Source organism: Tenrec ecaudatus, chromosome 1 (genome assembly GCF_050624435.1).
Source record: "Tenrec ecaudatus isolate mTenEca1 chromosome 1, mTenEca1.hap1, whole genome shotgun sequence".
Classification (NCBI taxonomy): Eukaryota; Metazoa; Chordata; class Mammalia; order Afrosoricida; family Tenrecidae; genus Tenrec; species Tenrec ecaudatus.
In genome coordinates, this window is record NC_134530.1 from 300657864 (window position 1) to 300676579 (window position 18716).

The 18716-nt window shown below is 46.9% G+C and overlaps 1 pseudogene; it reads right to left on the reverse strand.

Moving 5' to 3' along the window:
* Positions 1 to 5288: 5288 nt before the first annotated feature.
* On the reverse strand, positions 5289 to 5760 carry LOC142440973 (large ribosomal subunit protein eL24-like; annotated as a pseudogene).
* Positions 5761 to 18716: the final 12956 nt, after the last annotated feature.

The following is an 18716-nucleotide window of genomic DNA, read 5'->3' on the forward strand; positions in this document are numbered from 1 at the left end:
TATCCAAGTAGTACATGTGTTTTCTTTGGTTGCTAATAACGGAAATTAAGTTGGCCACTGGTCCATGCCTGGTTCGGCCAACCCCAGGCACAGTCGAACTAGATGCTGCCCAGTCCTGTGCCAACCTCACAATCCGTGGTGCACTGGGCCAGTGCCAGCCATGGGATTTTCAAGGGCTGATTTTAAGAAGTAGATCGCCAGGTCTTTCTTCTTAGTCTTAGCCTGGAAGCGCTGCTGAAAGCAATTCAGTAGCCCAGCCACATGAAAGACCCTCCTGACGAACCAGGGGCAGCTGTCCTTGAAGCATTGCTCAGGAATTGAGGCTGGCTCTCTTATGGAAGGTGAGAATTCTGCCATGGAACCACCACTGCTCCCCGCCCCCTCACCATGTGTATGTGTGTGCATGTGTGTGTGTGTCTGTCACTTGACTTTAATTGTGTTTGTGTCCTGTTAAGAGCAATTGTAGGACTCCCTTAGCAACCTCTTCAGATTTGGGGAGTTTCTAGATGCATCTCTTCCACAGGGAGACCTTCCAAGACCTGGACGGGATCTGCTTAGACGGCAAGTTACTGCAACTGGAAGTGGCCTTTCCCCGAGGCTCCCCGAGTTGTGTTGTGCGGATTAGTGTAATTAGGGTCCGTGCTTGTACAACACTTTGACATTCTCCCGTGAAAAGTGCTAGATGAGAGTAACGTCTTAGAGCTGTAATGGAATCCCAGCGAATGGCATTGTAATAAACGAGTCTTGTTGCTGAGGCTGCATTTAAGAGTCCTCTCTTTATTATCGCGTGTTTACTGTATGTGAGGAACTGAGGTGATTAATAGCAATGATTATAATTACCCCGGCAGCATTTTAGGCTTTCAAAGGGCTTTACAACGTGTTCATTATGTAATCTTTAATCTTCACACTTGCTACCATGCGAAGTCAGTAGTGTTTTCAAAGTTTTTTTTTCCCCTGGAGGAATGGGGACATGGTAGGAATCTAGAGGGACGCGGGCGAAAGCATCCTTCGCCACCATCCACCTGTCAGTTTGGCTTCACTGTGGTGACTTGCACGTTCCTGTGATTCGAGAAGTCTTCCTCTGGTCTTTCAAACGCCCACAGAGTCATCCCTGGTGGACAGGCTTCTGGGGAGCTTCCCGATGCAGACAGACTAGTAGGAGAAAGCTCTGGGCGGAACTTCGGAAGCGTAGCGCCCGTGAACTGGTGCAGCACAGCAGTATCTTGGTGGATACAGTGTTGGGAGACGAGTCCCGTAGGTTGGCCAGGCTTTGTTCTGTTTTGTTCTGAATAACATTGCCACGAGGCAGGGCTGAGTCCATCACAACAAAGTTTTCAAGTTTATATAGAAACTGATGTGGAGCTTCTAGGTTTTCTTACGGCAAGTCGAGATTCATCATCAACTGGAAGAGAGGAGGGAGTGGGTAGAAGGGCAAGAAAGGTTGAACTAAGAGCGAGTCTAAAGCGATCTGGACACCATGCAGAGCTTGGGGTTTCTACCTCAGGACTGCCTCCTTGTGAAGCCCACGCTTTAAGTCCCGGATGTGCCCGTGGAATGTCTCTAGCAGCCCTTGTTCGCTCTGTCGGGATTCAGCACCTGGTCAAGGTTGATCAAGGGGAGCAGGGCTTTTTGTGGCGGCTAATTGGGTGCTATAAGGAACAGACCCCCAAACTGTCCTGTCAGCAACTGTGCCTTGCATAATCAGCTGCTTCAAATGCCCGCTGGGGGATTAGCCTGAGATAAGCAAGCGCTGCAGGTATCTCTCTGCCAGACAAGCACTGTGTCAATTACATCGTGGATGGCCAGATTTATGAGCTTTTGGGCAGTGCCACCGAGCTATTATTAATCACGTCCTATGAACAGGCCCCAATGTAAACCAAAAAGAAATGGCACAGCTCACGGGCAGTCGGAGCTAAGAATGTCACATCTCCCCGCCCCCCACCCCCACCCCCTCTTACATCTAAGAGACTGCCGCCACTGACATCTAAGGTACCAGAAACGAGAATGGATGAACAGATGCATGGAGCAACAATTCAAGGACCAACCTTACCAATTGTTATCATGATTTAAAGGACCTCCCCAAGCCCTAGCTCCATCTTTTGAACGGACCAGGGGTGGGGCACGAGGGCAGGGTGTGTGTGAGGAGCCAGGTTTGTCGTCAGAGCCTGGAAGTAGTGGGTCCCCACAAAAATGCAGCCCCACAACATTTTCTTTCACATGGCAGAAGAGCGGGGGCTCTCTTGGTATCCCTGGATGTTTCTGAGTTGGTTGTGAAGACGGGCCATACATGTAGATTTTTTTTTTTTGGTTGCTTGCTGAGCTGCATACCTCGCGAAGTGCAGTACATCTCGTGTCATAATTAAATGTCGTCAGGCTAATGTGTATGAGTGTTTTGAGCTTTATCACTAATTGCTGTGTTAGCATGAATTAGACAGGGAAGTAATTAGAAGCCCACAAGCAGCTGTGTCTTCTGTGGTACGGTTTGGGGGGTGCGCTGTGTGTATGTGTGTGCTCGAGAGCTAGCTGGTGGGAACCCAAGCTGCAGCCTCGCCCCCCGGTTGCAGAATCTTCTGGAAGTGCTCAGCGTGCGTGCCTGTCGGGGGAGGGTTCTCGACAACAGTGTGCACCTTGGGAGGCGCTGTCTCTGAGGCAGGTAATTTCAGGTCATCAGCCAGCAGCGTTAGCTCCCCTCCCAAACCCAGAATGAGTGGGAGGCAGGTTTTAGAGTCTGACGGAAACATGTTTCCCTTCAGGACAGACTCCTTGGGGTTGGGGGTGGATGTTGATGGGGGAGTTGTGTAGTGAGGAAAACAGTAAGGGGTTTGTTTGTATCTTGGGGTGCTCTTTCTTCGACTCTGTCCATGTTTGTCAAGTCCTGAAGGATTGGGTCCCTCGATCCTGGGACCAGGGAACCTTTTCTTCAGCCTTCCCTGAGACCCCCTTGTCTTCTTGGTTTAGAATAAAACAGGAGTCAGATGAGAGGCATAGGAACATCATGTCCTGGCTTTTGCCCTTCCCAGGGAGTTAAAGGCACAGAGTCAGGGGTTCATGCCTATGCCCCTGGGTCCCGAATACCACACGCCCAGCCCTGCCCTAGTCTCCCCTCTAGCCCATGGCGCCTCAGAAGTGCTTCACTCAGTCAGTGGACCCGTTTTTCTTTCAGGGGTGACGTGTTTCCACAATGCAGCTGATTTTTATCAGTCCAGGTTTCCGTGTCAGGAGCTGAGGAGGACGATGTAGCAGCGCCAGGAGAAGTCTGCCCTCGGATAACTTTTATCTGCCAGAGAGCCGATGACCACCTGCTGGATTTCTCAGGCAATTTTAATCCATGGCTGCCTGGAGAGAGAGAGAGTCTGCGAGCGAGCCTCCTTCACTCTATTGATTCCCCCCACAGGCTGTTCACACAGCCTCCCAGACCCACGGCCTGGATTCATGGCGGACATCTCTCACCTGGTGGCTTTACTCATGCCCGCTCCTGTCTGAGCAGCTCCTTCCTCCCGGTGGCTTCAGGCTCGTCCTCCGGGCCCGCCTGGGCCGCCCATGGGAGCAGCAGAGCATGACAAAGACGCAGTGCTCCTTGCCTGACAGTTTTGACAAGCCCTGTCAAGTGCCCGTCCCCAGAGGTGCCTCTTGCCCATTAGGAGGCTGATTGCTTACTGGGAAGCCTCCTCAATTCCAGAAGAGACAAGATCAAGGCCTAATGTGTGGCTGGAGCGCGGGCCTCCCTTTCCTGGATCCACACATTCTGACACCATGGCTTGTCAGCAAATAGGCCTGGGGTAGGAAGATAAAGGGTCATCATTTAGAAATAAATGCCTCTATTTCTCTTCGCAATCAGTAGCCACCCCGTTTCCACTCCTTCCCTCCAATTCCTCCCTCCTCCCTGGTCCCCACATGTGCCAGAGAGTGAAACGCTACAACCCACGACAGGACATCCTCTGGCCCAGCGGCTGGGCACTGGTGTTTACTCTTGCTGGGGTCTCTTGCTCCCTATCTTCCTAGACGTCTCCTGTCCCACTTAAACTAACAAGAACCCCAAAAAGGTAGGAGTAACTTTGCCAGGATGGCAAGACTTGGTCTCATGCACTTGGGACGTGTTATCCGGAGAGAGCAATCCGTGAAGAAGAGCGTCATGCCTGGGACAGTAGGGGGGCGGGAACAACAGAAACGACGAAGCCCCTCAACAAGATGGGTCGACAGAGTGGTTCAGCCAGAAGAACAGATGCACAGGTTTGGTTCTGTTGTACCGAGGATCCCCGTGAGTCGGAACTGGCCCGACGGCATCATCATCATCATCATCAGCAGCAGCAGCAGCAGCAGCAGCAGCAGCATCAGCAGCAGCAGCAGCAGCAGTAACAGCATCATCATCATCATCATCATCAGTAGCAGCAGCAGCAGCAGCAGCTTCGACGGCTTTCGCAGGCAGAGGCAAGCATACCAGCGGTAAAACACGGGGGCCTGCCTTGCTCCGCTCTAAAAGGAGCTGTGCTTGTCAGTTGTGGTCCAGGAGGCTCTCCCTCATGGAGACCTCTCGAGGACCAGCGAACGTGGCCTGGTCCGGGGCCGTCTTCGTGCTGGTGGGTATGTGCCAGCCCATTTTTATGGCTCCTGCATCCAACCCCTCATGGAAGGGTTCTCTCATTTTCACTGACCCTTGACCTTAGCCATCCCGTGAAGTCTCTTTTCCCCTAGTGATTGCTCTTTCCTGATGATGTAGCCAACATAAGTGAGCCAAAGCCTCTCCATTTTTGCTCCTTAGAGCATTCCGGCTGGCAGCTTAAAACCAAAGGCACTGCCACCGAGTCCATTCTGACTCACAGCGACCCTCTAGGACACAGTCGAGCTGCCCTGGTGGGTTTCCAAGCGTGAAAAGCATGGTTAAGTGCTATCGAGTTGCTTCCAACCCATAGGCCTCTTTGCACAACAGAACGAAGCACTCCCCAGGTCTGTGCCATCCTCACAATGTTCCTCTGCAGGAGCGCACAGTGTTGGTGCATCTTGGTGAGGGCTTTCCTCTTTTTCGTTGCCCCTCCACTTTCTCAAGCATGATGTCCTTCCCCAGGGACTGGTTTCTCCTGACAACATGTCCAAAGTATGCATGTAAGATGAAGTCTCTCTCATCTTTCCCTCTAAGGAGCACTCTGGCTGTACTTCAAGACAGATTCAATGTTCTTCTCCAGCACCACTATTTAAACGCATCAATTCTTCATTGGTCTTCCTTTTTTAATGTCCAATTAAAAAAATTATTTTTATAGTTGCATCTTTATTAGAAATTCTCTGCTGCCGACTTAGTGTTTTCCACCAACCCGGGGAGCGGACACTTTCACGGGCTTCACAATCTTTTGCTTAGGTGCTGCCTTGGTGGGGGCCTTAGTAGCAGCCATTGCTGTCTTTTTAGAAGCTTGCTTTGCCTTTTTTGCTTCCTTGGCAGCCCTTATGGCCTGTCCTCGCTGGGCCTTTCTACCCTCAGGCTTCTGATTCCTCTTGGCCATGATATCAGCAAGAGATGCACCAGTGATGGCCCTCTGGAATTTGACTGCATGGCGGTTCTTTTCTTTTGAATTTCTTCCGATGCCCCTTCTTGTGCTTCCTCCTGCAGAGGACAGTCCAGTTTCTCTGCCGAGGGTTCCTCTGGGAAAGGAATGCCGACTCACATTTTGCATTCAGTAACTGGAAAACCTTTCCGTCGGTCATGGCGTAGCGCCGCCCGTGCCCAGGGTAAATCTTGTAGCCGCTGAAGCTGCACAGCTCGACCTTCATGGCTGCAGCAGCAGAGGGCCGGGGAAGACGGCGAAGAGGAGGAAATGTCCAACTTTCACATGGCATCTGAGGCGATGGAAAATACCATGTTTGGGGTCAGATGCACCTTAGTCCTCAAAATAACATCCTAGCTCTTCAATTCTCCGAAGAGGTCTTGTGCAGCAGATTTGCCCATTGAAACACATCTTTTGCTCTCTTGATTGCTGCTTCTACGAGCATTGGTTTTTCAGCTAGCAGTCCACAGAATAATCCCCTATGTTAACAGGCCTCCTATTCTGGCTGTCCTTCTTCAACAATGGGCAGGATGTTTCTTCAGTACCTCCATCTTTTCTCGGAAGGCTGTGTTCACTATTCCTGTGCATTTGGTAGATTTTAATTTACACAATTCATATTTCACGCAATGTTACAAACTCTCCCTCACTTGGTGGTACATGCTTCAAGTCTCAGGAGCTGGTTGACATTAAGAACTTAGTAAACTCTGTACTTCCAACCCTCCCCTATCAGAGGACTCACCACTCTGTGCCGTTATTGGCAGTTTTGTATAAAGCTGCTGGTTGAGTCAATTCTAACTCATGGCGACCCCATGTGTGTCAGAGTAGAATTGCACATCATAGGGTCTCCAATGGTCAGCATAAATTGTTAAACATTTGGCTACTAGTCAAAGGTTGACAGTTCAAACCCATCCAGAGACATCTCTGAAGTCAGACCTGGTTATTTCACAGCTGAGAAAGTTCTATGGAACAGTTCTGTTCTGTACACGTAGGATTGCCCTGGGTTGGAATCAACTCCATAGTTACTGACACCTTTCTTTGAAGGCTCTACTGGGTGGATTTGAACCACCAATCTTTTGATTAAATTGGAGGGCAAACCCTTTGTTCCATTACCTCCATCCCCCATAAAATTACAAGCGTAGTGAGGGCAGTGGATGTACCTTTTTTCCTCCATTGCCTGCCGTCCTTCAACACGGGACTTGTCACACCAAAGATGCGCTATTAAGTATTTGTTGGCTGAATGTGTGCCTGTCATGCATCAGTCACTGTGTTAGGTTCCGATAGGAACTCTGATCTTTGAAAAGTTATTGTGTGTCAAGGGTCAAGCGGTCCAAGTGCACAAATCATGACAATAATTTGCAGTATAATTGTCTCTGAATAAATAAAACCAATTACTGTGGTAGAGTCAGGAGGGGACAGAAAAAAATTCCATGAAAGAAGCGTTTAAATTAGGCCTTGAAGGATGGTTGTGGCCTTGAGGCCTTAGGGAGAAGGGAGATGTGGTGGGCAGTTTTTTTTTTGGTCATCTAGATCCAGCCACCCAACTTTCAGTAGCAGCTCCTGGTTCACTTTGGAACCACCATACCTGATGCACATTGATTGGGCCCAATGGGGTGGTTGCCTTCGAGTAGCTTGGAGCCAGACATGACCAAGTTCTGTTCTTTCATCTTTGCTTGGTGACTCAGAAGCAAAGTTGAAAGAAGAGTTGTATAAACACTTCAATAAAGAAGATACAATCATAGCATATAAGCAGATGAAACAATTATTCAACACTGAGTCACTCTAATGAGAGTTCACCACACACCACGAGAGCAGCAAAAATTAACCAGGAAATAATACCAATATCAAATGCTAAAGTGTACGTGGAACAATTTCCATCTCGATAGATATTATATATACATTACATCTATATTATATAGAGAGCTAAATTGTATGAAATAATATACAACATGTTATAGATAGTATATAATATATTATGTAAATCACTATATAAAACCATCCGGCAATTCCTCTCTTATATATTTATCCCAAAGAAATGAATTTCTCCAAAATAAAATAAGCAATGTGTTATGCATATATGATGGAATACTATCCAGCAATAAATAGGAAGCCCCAAATGTGAAGGAATCTTAAACACAGCATTTTGAGTGAAGGCTCGCAGGCACACATGACAAAAGGTTATATGCCTTTTCTCAATCATACGATGCTCACGTACGGACGGAACAAGAGGACTGGAATCAGAAATATGCTAGCTGCTGGGCAGGGAGGTGTCTAGGTAAGAAGAGGGTGCTAGGGAAATTGGTTGAGCTCTTTATGTACGAAGGGGCTTCACAGGCTCACGGAAAAACAAAGTTGTTTTTTAATTCCATTTTCCCACGAGCATTTGTCAACATTCATTGAACTGTACATCTGAGATCAGTACACTCTACTCTAGGTAACTACAACTCCAATTCTAAAACTAACATTTAGAAGAAAAAAGCGAAGAGAAGGGAAAACTTACAGTAGTTTTATCACTAAAAGGAAATCGCTCTTGACATTTTGGCATAGTTCCGCCTACTATTTTTATTTGATATCTTCTTCCAAAAAATAGAATGACAAGCATATTTATAGTTACTAATTTTCCTTTGGGGACAAAGAGCTCGCTTTGGCCTTTTGCATTTGGTTTCTGAAAATAGCCTGAGCTTCTCAGGTGCTCTTTGTCTTTCAAAAGTAGACTGGCAAGTAGTGGCTGGGCAGGTCCCAAACCTGGGGCCTAGCCTCAGGGATGGAGGGGCCTGGAGAAGTCATGTTGCATTGTTCAGGCCCATCTGGAAGTGTGGGTTAAGGCCTCAGTCGAGTATACTCATTGAGGTCTCACTGATGAGGGGTCCTGGACCTTGGGGCCTCCTTTTTTGGGGCCTCCTGGATTTGTGAGACCTTCCATGAATGGAATGGTCTTCTTATTGCTGGCTAGGAGGCCTGGTGGTGTAGTGGTCAGGAGCTGCGTTGTGCTGCTAATGGCAAGGTCTGTAGTTCAGAACCACCAGATGCTCCGAAAGAGAAAGAATAAAGAATTACAGTGTTGAAAACTCACAGGGCCAGTTCTACTGGGTCCCTATGAGTCCGTCCTGTTGGGTCGCTATGAGTCCGTCCTGTTGGGTCGCTATGAGTCAGCATCGACTGGATGGCCGTGAATTTTTGGGTATTCCTGGAGACAAGAGGGGCACCCTGCTGGGAATGTTCCCTGGCCTTGTGTGTGTCCTTCTGGGTTATAATAAGTGAGTATATAGATTTTGTTCACTGCCATAGAGAAGGAGAGGGCAATGGGCGTCTGACTTGGCTTGGGGTGGCTAATTCAGAGGAGGGCTGCCCAGCCAGTCATAAGGACCGAGTCTTAATTCAAAGGAGCTGTCTTTGGTTGGCTGGAGGGCAGAGATTGGTTCTGTAAGCAGTTGATTTGTGAAGACTCAGTGCTGGGTAGCTGATGACAAAGGCAGATTGCTGGGCAGTGGATGAAGGACAGGATCCTTCTATGTCAGACCTAGACTGTGGAGGTGAGAGGAAGAGGCCGCCTGATTGATGAAGTACAGGGAGTTGTGTAGATTCTTGAGCCTTTGGCTGGTGCTGATGACCTGGCCCTGGGTGGCCAGGGATGTTTTGACCTAACTCTGGATGGTTAGGAGAGATGGGACGCCACAGAAGAAGTAGCTGGTGGTAAGGAATGGTGCTGTGGGAAATCAAAGCCTGCATCTGTTTCCAGCTGGGCAGTGTATCTATGCTGATGCTTGTCACCCGCTAGTGAGCATGGTGGGATGTGCACACCTTGCGCTTTCAGTAGTGAGGCTACTGATAATGCTGGCGTCCTTCTTTTCTTCTGCTAACATTATATTATAGGCATTTCCCATGCTCTATATTCAGAAAAATCCCATTCCCTACTGGCTCCATATTCCCATGAGTAGCTGCACTCTAGCGTACTTTCTCACCAACTTTTGCTCGTGCTAACTGGCTGATATCCAGATTTTTAATGCGAGCCACTGAATTATTGCTTATGACAATTCCCAGAAATAGACTGATGGGCCACAGAGAATAAGCATTTTTACATTTCTTGATGTGTTGTTGCTCGGTGACATCGAGTCTGTTTCAACCCACAGTGACCCTGTGTGTACCAGGAACCCCTGCCCGATCCCGCACCATCCTCCCCATTGCTGTTATATTGGGTCCACTGCTGCAGCCACTGGGTCAGTCCATCTCCTCAAGGATCTTTCTCTTTCGCACACATATTCTACTTACCAAGCATGATGCTCTTCTCTAGGACTGCGCTGCCGCTCCTGAGAGCACATCCAAAGTACGAGAGGAGAAGTCTTGTGATCCTCACTCCTAAGGGACATTTTGGGCGTACTTTTTCCAAGTCAAATTTGTTCATTCCTCTGGAAGTCCGTAGTCTACTCACCATTCTCCATCGACACCATAATTTATAGACACCAGCTCTTCTCCAGTCTTCCTTCTCCAGTCTTCGGCTTCCCCATGCATCGAAAAGACCGTGGCTTAGGTCAGGTGAGTCCTCAAAATGACATCTTTGATTTTTAATTCCTTCAAGAGGTCTTTGAAGCAGATTTGCCCCGTGCAGTATGTCCTCTGATTTCTTAACTGCGGCTCCTGTGATAACTTCAATATTTCCTCCATTTATTATGTTGCTGCTTATCGTGACGTCCAGTTGTGAGGATTCTTGTTTTCTTGTTGTTGAGGTGTATTTCATACAGAGAATTTGGATCTTCATCAGTACGTGCCTCAGGTCCTCCTCACTCTCTGCAAGCACGTCTGGGCCATCTGTGTACAGACGCCTTCCTCCGATCACACAGATTTTCAGATTGTGTGTTCCACGTAGACTGGATAAGTACCTTGAAAGGACACATGCCCTGATACACATCTTTCTTGAATTTCAAACCACACGCTGGCCCCACCGTTCTGTTTGGACGCCTGCCTCTTGGCTGAGGCAGAGGTTCCATGCAAGCACAATGAACTGTTCTGAAATTCCCATTCTTTGCAACGATCCATGCAGTTGACACATACGCATTACACATTCGTGGTTTATAGCAGGGATCCTCAAACTTTTTAAACGGGGCCAGTTCACTGTCCCTCAGACATGTGGGAGGGCCCGACTGTACAAATTTGTACAAATTCCTGTGCACACTGCACATATCCTATTTTGAAATAAAAAAAACAAACGGGGCAAAAACACCTGGCAGGCCGGATAAATGTCCTCGGTGGGCCGCCTGTGGCCCACGGGCTGTAGTTTGAGGATACCTGGTTTAGATATTAGTTGTTATGACTTAGGATGATTCAACTACATATATACAGGGCTAAAACAACTAATGTCAGCCCATTTGGCAATAACAACAATAATAATTAAAAATGGACATTCTATATAACCATAAGCTCAAATTCACTTCGGGGGCTCTCGGTCTCTAGTTTGCTTTGATGTCCATGCTAGAGACAAAAGGGAGTACGTTTCTATGGTGACATGAATTATTTCTTGCCATGTATGGAAATAGCTCAGATTTTAAATTAAAAAGATACATATGTGTCAAAGTAGTAAGATTATCATTGGTGCTATCTCCTTTGTTGAGTCTAGTGCTTAAAGCTCAATAGCTTGATGCTTGGTTTAATTCCTTGCTTACGGAGATGTCAGCGTTCTACTCGAGGACCCATTCTGGGGAAAGCATGGGGCATTCATCTAGACTGTTGTCTAGGATTCCTTGTCCACTTGTCTGGTCAGCACTAGTTCCTTGGTCACTTGTGTCTCTTCACTCAGGATCATCTGTGGAGAAGGCTGTGGCCAAGGCCAGGAAGGGAAAGGAGTTGACGTTCACTGACTAGACAGTCTGCGTCTAACGCTTCACAAACATTTCCTTCTGTCATGGTCACAGCTGCCTTTTGACATGAGTATTACCATGTCCACGTTACAGAAGAGGAAATGGAGGCTCAGAGAGTGAGACAACTTGCCATGGTTCTTCTTATAACGGATATTTATAATCTGAAGATAAAATACTAAGTTGAATCCTGTGTTCAGTACCCACTGTTTTGGCCTTTCCATGGAAAAGGCCCTGAGGCCTTGTCTGGAAGCAAGTCAGGTTGACACAGCTTCCAGGGATGGGCTAAGACACAACTACGTGAGCAATAGCAAGGGCAGGCACCAGTTTGTCTAGTAGGTTGGTCAGTGCTTGAGAACAAAAATATTTCCAGGGCAGGCTGAGACTTAGGTCATTTCTATACTAATCACTCAATTCTACTTATTGCTTCACCCTTCAGCCAATGTGGCTCCATCAAGATGGCTGGATTTGTACAAAGTTCCTTTGAAATGAAAGGCAAAAGCAACAGATTCTGCCTAAGACAAATGCTGATGTCCTCTCTCCTCTGGGCTCCCCTTTCTCAGCTAATTGAGTTTGAACAATAATTTAGTGGCAGTTCCAGGTCTGGATTTCAGACTTTTATTCTACTCTAATAGCTATTAAGGGATGATTGAGTGTTAGTGACCTATTTTGATTCCTCAGGTCTTTGGGGAAATGTTCTGAAACCTCAAATCATACCTCTATCAAATGATTTTCGGCCTCGTCTTTGCCAGCTGACCAGGGACAGCAGAGCTTCCTGACTCAGTTCCTGTGGCACACCTGTGGGGCAGGGCAGCATTAGGGAGGTAAGCAACTGGATGCTTTTGGTTGGAGGCAGTAGGCCTACAGGCTCTGGCCACTCCAGCTCTGCCTCCTTGCCAAGATGGCTGAGGGGATCTGTCCCATTGTGCTTCATGATTTCCACACACTGGTTGGGAATTGCTCATCACAAACACCAGCAGAAATCTGCAAAGCACTGCCTTAGCCTTCAGTTAAATGGTGTTCCGTAAAAACTCCCACAGTACACCTGTAGGTTAAAGACCCAGTGGCACGAACTTGATTCCACTCATCGTACGCCTATGGATGGAGTCGGACTTTCCCATAGGATTTCCAAGACCGGACATCTTCATGTAAGCAGGTTACCTCCCCTTTCCCAGGGCAGCGGGTAGGTGTGAATGGTTGACCTTCTGGTTAGCAGCCAAGTGTTTAACCAGCGCACCACCGTTTCCTTGGTTAAGTGATAGGTTTTTTGCGATCTTTCTCTCTTTAGATTACCACACAGAAGAAAAAGTTTGAACTCACCTCTTGGATTAAAGGCCTCATCTTTGTACGCATGGAACTGTGATGGGCATGAGTTCCTGGGTAGTGCACATGGTGACTGCTCAGCTGCTAACGGAATGTTGGGAGGTTCTAGTCCACTCAGGGACACTTTGGAAGAAAGGTCTGGCAATCTACTTCCCAAAACTCAGCCACTGAGAACCCCGTGGTGTGCGTTACATATACTTTTACAACGTGAGAAGAAAGGAAAAAAAACACACACACAGCAAAACTCAAGTCTAGTTCCATATACACGATGGACTATTATGCACTGTTAAAGAATAGCAATGAAACTAAAATGCCTCATGCCATGGATGGATTTGGAGAACAGAATTGAGTGGCATCAGTCAATCACAGTGTTATGATGTCAGTGTCACGAAGCCATGGGACAGATAGAGAAACTCAGGCTCAAGAAGAGTCAGTGCTGAAGGTCACTTAGTAAATGGCTGAGCTAGGATTTGAAATCAGTTCTTCTTGACTCAAAAAGTCTCCCCAGTTGTTTAGGCTTATGGACACCCAGTTTGAATAGAACACAGTTGTTTGCATGATCTTTTCTTTTAAATCGCTTGGGGGTGGTCTGGAGAAAAGAAACACTCACTTCAAATATATTGTGTAGAAACCCCTTTATTAATTCTAAAATAGGACTGACGAGACAAAGGCAGGCATGGATCATCTAGGAGAGGGAGACCATCAGTGTGAGACCATGATGGCATCCAGAATTTACACAGCCATGAGGAGACTTCAATAGGACAAGGAAACGAAGGAAATGGCCACAAAATTTCCCAGTGGCAGACCAATTCATCACAGTCGCAGGTGGGACTACAGAAATTGGAGAGGGCCCCTAATTTGTATCTGTTTGCTATTGTAGATTAGAATTAAACAGGATTGGTTCTAAGGCCGCTGACCTTCTTATTCAGTAGAAGACTCATAACCATCCAACCTTACCATTTCAATTTCCATCAGGGGCACACCCAGACAAGTGTCTGAGGGCAAGACTGTCCCTTCCTGGGCCAGCTTTTCATATTCCTGGTCAATAGTCCGTGTGGCAGTTATATAATCTCCTGTCAACTTGTGAATGGGTGAAGTCTAGCCTGTCTACTATCAATTTGAGGAAGGGGTGGAATCTAGGGTGTCAATCAGGCCACAGCCAATGAAGCCTCTGTGTGGGCATGGCCTTCTTCTCCTGAGGATTCTGGGAACTCCTATCTTCCTCCATAGAGGTCACACACACACACACACACACACACACACACACACACACCGCCCCACCCCCCTCTCTCTCTGCTTCGTCTTCCTGCTGACAAGCTATATGGAGCTATACTGTTGCTGCCAGAACCCTGGAGCTGAAAGAGCCACATCAAGACCCATGCAAGTGCTGAGATGCTTCCACCACTGGATCCACAAGACATTCCACCCACTGGCCTGTGATCTTCCTACATCCAGCGTCATTGCATGGCTGCGTGAGTCTAAAGAGTAATTTATGGACTAGTATTGACATATGGAGTAATATCAAACTCATGACCTTGATCTGGACTGGGCTGGGATGTTTAATTAATGTAAAATTGCTCATTGATACAAAGTTCTCTCCTACACACATATGATGATTCCTGGATTTATTTCTCTAGTCAACCCGGACTAACACAGTCAGAAGTAATTTAAGGAAGGCTGAATTTATGTAGAGACTCCAAATGAACTTAGGGATCTCACTGTAAACCATAGTCATCAGGAAGCAGAATGCTGAAAATTGAAGCTCTATTGCAGGGTCAGAGGGATCGATCACTTGGCCTGAAAGTTGAGCATTCAATACAACCCTCTTATACAAATTAAAATGGAGGCCAAATGTCACAAGGAAGAAGAACTAAGCTAAAATCCATCCAAATAGCACCACAAAGAGCCCTGGTGGCGGTGTGGCTATGCATTGGGCTGCCATCTGCAGGGGCCGGCAGTTCAAAACCACCAGCTGCTTCGTGGGAAAAAGACAGGGCTTTCTAAGTCAACAGTTACAGTCTCAGAAACTCAAAGGAGGCAGTTGGCCTTGACTCCAAGGCAGTGAATTTTGTACCCCCACCAAAAAAAAATCCATACTGCTAACCATTTGATTAATCCTCCCATTCCCCCAAATTGCTTGTTACAAACATTGTGTTCTAACCTGTCTTTTAAAAACTTTAGACTAGGTTGTGGGCATGCTTCTTTGGAAACAGGAGCTCTGGTAGTGCAGTGCTTAATCACTCAGCCGCTAACCACAAGTTCATGGTTCAACCCTCCAGGGTCTGTAAAGACTGGAGCATTGGAAACCCCATAGGGCTATTCCATTTGGTCTTACAGAGGCCCTATGAGTCAGGATCAACTCTCTCTCTTTGTGTGTGTGTGTTGGTTTTCCTTGGTAATAGCTCAATGTTTACATCATCATCATTAAGATAATGACTGGGTAATATTCCATTGGATGGTTACATCATAATTAATTAGACTCTTACTTACAGTCTTTGAGTGTTCTTACTTCTTTGTCTGAAGCAATTCAATTTATGAACACATAGCCTTCCATACTTGGATGATCCTTGGGGACAACAACTTATCCTTAACGGGCCAGACACCTAGACAGGGTTATGAGGAAATTTTTTTTGAACTTGAAGACTAAGACTATGTACGAAGATCTCTATTCAAAGGCAGTAAGCCTCTGTTGATGGCAGTAAACCTCATATGCCTTTAAACTTCTCAGCCATGCTCTCCTAACTATACGGATGAGGACCGAAGACTTTAGCTAATTTCCATTTCTTTGGGAGCTAGTTCATCTATCTGTCTCCTGGGATTCCTGTCCCCTAAGCAGCCTGGCTGCAGAAGAGGTGGCAGCCTCCTCTACAATACCTGTATATAAACTTATTTTATTTTAGACATGTTTTCATTGGTTTCTCTTCCTTCCTCATGACAGAAGAAAGGAGAGCCGGCCTTGACTCACAAGGAGGATGCATCAGAAGAATCTTGCCTTACAAGAGAAGAAAAATCAGCAACATAAAAGATTTAGGAACTGGTATGAATTGAACGAGGACCCCACCCTCTCCTACAGGTATGTCTCTTTCTTGTTACCTCTGAGTTCCAGACTGGAATTCTTGCTTAAGCAAAAGTCATTCCTTCTGAATGTTTGCTAGGAATGTTGTTAAGTGATGGAAGCATTCACCCTTTGTGAAAACATTTAATCTTATTTAATTTATTTAAAATCATTTTATTGGGGGCTCATACAACTCATCACAATCCATCCATCGTGTCCAGCACATTTGTTGCCATCACTATTTTCAAAACATTTTCTTTTTACTTGAGCCCTTGGAATCAGCTCCTCATTTTCCCCTCCCTTCCCTCCCCTCCCTCTTCATGAACCATTGATAATTGAGAAATTATTATTATTTTTTCTTGTCTTGCACTGACTACTGTCTCCCTTCACCCACTTTTTGGTTGTAGAACCCCCTGGGAAGGGGTTATATGTATATCATTGTGATTGGTTACCCCTTTCTCCCCCCACCTTCCCCTTATCACCTGGTATGGCTACTCTCAATATCAGTCCTGCGGGATTTATCTGTTCTGGGTTCCCTGCGTTTCCAATTTTTATCTGTACTCGTGTAGATGCTCTCTGGTCTAGTTGGATTTATAAGGTAGAATTAGAGTCATGATAACGGGGTGGGGGGGAGGAGCAAGCATTAAAGAACTTGGGGAAAGTTGTATGTTTCATCGGTGCTATACTGCACCTTGACTGGCTGGTCTCTCCTTGTGTCCCCTCTGTAAGGGTCTGTCCAATTGCTTGTAGATGGATTTTGGGTCTCTACTCTGTACTCCCCTCATTCACAATGATATGATTTTTTGTTTGGGGGTCTTGTGAAAACATTTTAGAACCATCTCATTTCTCGCTAATTAGAACTTTAAAAAGATCTGACTTCAAAAGGATACGTTTCAGATTTCTCACACGTATCCTTACATAGAACATCTCATGTCCATGTTGCCTGTTTGTGAGAATGAGAAACAGCTCAGCTTCGTGTTCAAGGGAGGGTGTTTGGTATCTCAGGAAGCTGCGTTTCAATCCCCCTTGTCGGCCATAGCATCCTAGACAAACCCCTTTCCTTCTCCGGGTCTGTTCAGTCATTTGAAACATTTGCGATTACTATGGATCATGTAGGGCCGTTGGAAGGATTAAATGCATATGATGAATATAAAGTTCTTCTTAAGAATCTGATGCCCACAACTGCTCCCCAGACCGTGGCCTTGGTTGTTTCTGCTGTGGTGTTATCTCTGACCCATGGTGACGTCCCGTACAACAGGACATGCCAGTGCCCGCCCTACATTGCCCTCACAACCGTTGGTGTGCCCCAGTTGATCGTACGGGAAGTTGACCACCAAAACTTTCTTCCTAGTCTGTCTTAATCTGGCAGCTCTGAGGAAACCTGTCCACCATGCCTGACTCAGCTGGTATTTGAAATACTGGTGGCACAGCTTCCAAAATCCCAGAAGCACTCGAACTTTTATAACCCTACAACAAACTGACACGTGGGTGGTGGTATCTTGTATTAGGATGATATCATTAAATCAGAGGAAGGGACTCAGGAGCTGAGACTGGCCCTTCTTTATTGCTCAAGCGAATACCTGGGTCCAAGTAGCTGACACGGTCCCTATTCATTAGTTAGCTCTCCCCAAGCCATTGCCCAGCTTTGGCTGTTGGCTTAAATGTGCTTTCGGAAAGGGCACACAAGAGTTAAACAGTCTTTGCACTGTGGTGGAGTTTTCCCTCTTTGTCTTACATCAAAGTGGTCTGAAGTTCACTTTGCCAGTTTGTACATATTGTTGTACTCAGGGAAGGGCTGAAGGAGCAGAGAGGGCCTCTCGGTTGGCTGGGACTCCCTTCCAGGCTGGCTTAGGAGACCAAATGGGTTCTACCCCTTTAAGGTTTTAATGATCCCTGGGAAAAAGAAGCCCCCTCCCTTTTTGAATGAGACTTAGTGGCGGCCAGATAATAAATCATTTGTTCCCTCTAAATGCACTCTTGCATTCACACAGGCACACACTCAGATGGCTCCCACTTGAAATTTCTCATCAAGTGCAAATAGCTCCCAGCTCGGAGGCTGGTGTAGCTGCAATCCAGCCTCCTCTGTGCTACTGGGAGGCTTCGGCCTGTGGCCGGGCCCTGGGGACTCGTGGGTGTACAAAGCCTGAGCCACACAGGAAACAAAGTCAGGGCTTGTGTGTTAGTCTGGGATGAAGAGAGAAACAAACCCAGGGAGACTCATATGTGTGTAAGAGAGAACTGTATATCAAAGAGCAATTGTACATTAAGAAAACATCACAGCCCAGTCCAGATCAAGTCCATAAGTCCACATATTGAAACTCGTCCATAAATTCCTCTTTAGACTCACACAGCCATGCAATGATGCTGAATGCAGGAAGATCACAGGCCAGTGGGTGAAAAGGCTTGTGGATCCAGTGGTGGTGGAAGCATCTCAGCACTGGCGTGGGTCTTGATGTGGCTCTTCCAGCTCCAGGGCCCTGGCTCCATCAGCATAGCTCCATGTGGCTTGTCAGCCAGAAGATGAAGCAGAGAGAGAGAGAGAGAGAGAGAGAGAGAGAGAGAGAGAGAGAGAGAGAGAGAGCACGTGTGTGTGTGTGTGTGTGTGTGTGTGTGTGTGTGTCCCACCTCTATGGAGAAAGATAGGAGTTCCCAGAATCCTCAGGAGAAAGCCATGCCCACAGAGAGGCCTCATTGGCTGTGGCCTGATGGACACACCAGACTCCACCCCTTCCTCAAGTTGATAGTTGTGGACTCTTGACTGCCACAGCTTGCTTTGTGTCCGACCCCACCCCAGTCCACGAGGCTCTACTTTCCCTTCACTCTGAGGAGAAACCAGCAACAGCAAGGATTTGGAAGCTGTTATGGACTGAGTAGCAGGAGCACTGGTGGAGGTGGCTGGCTGCTAACCAAAAGGCTGTTAGGTTGAACCTACCTGACTGAGGCAAGGTGGGAGAAAGA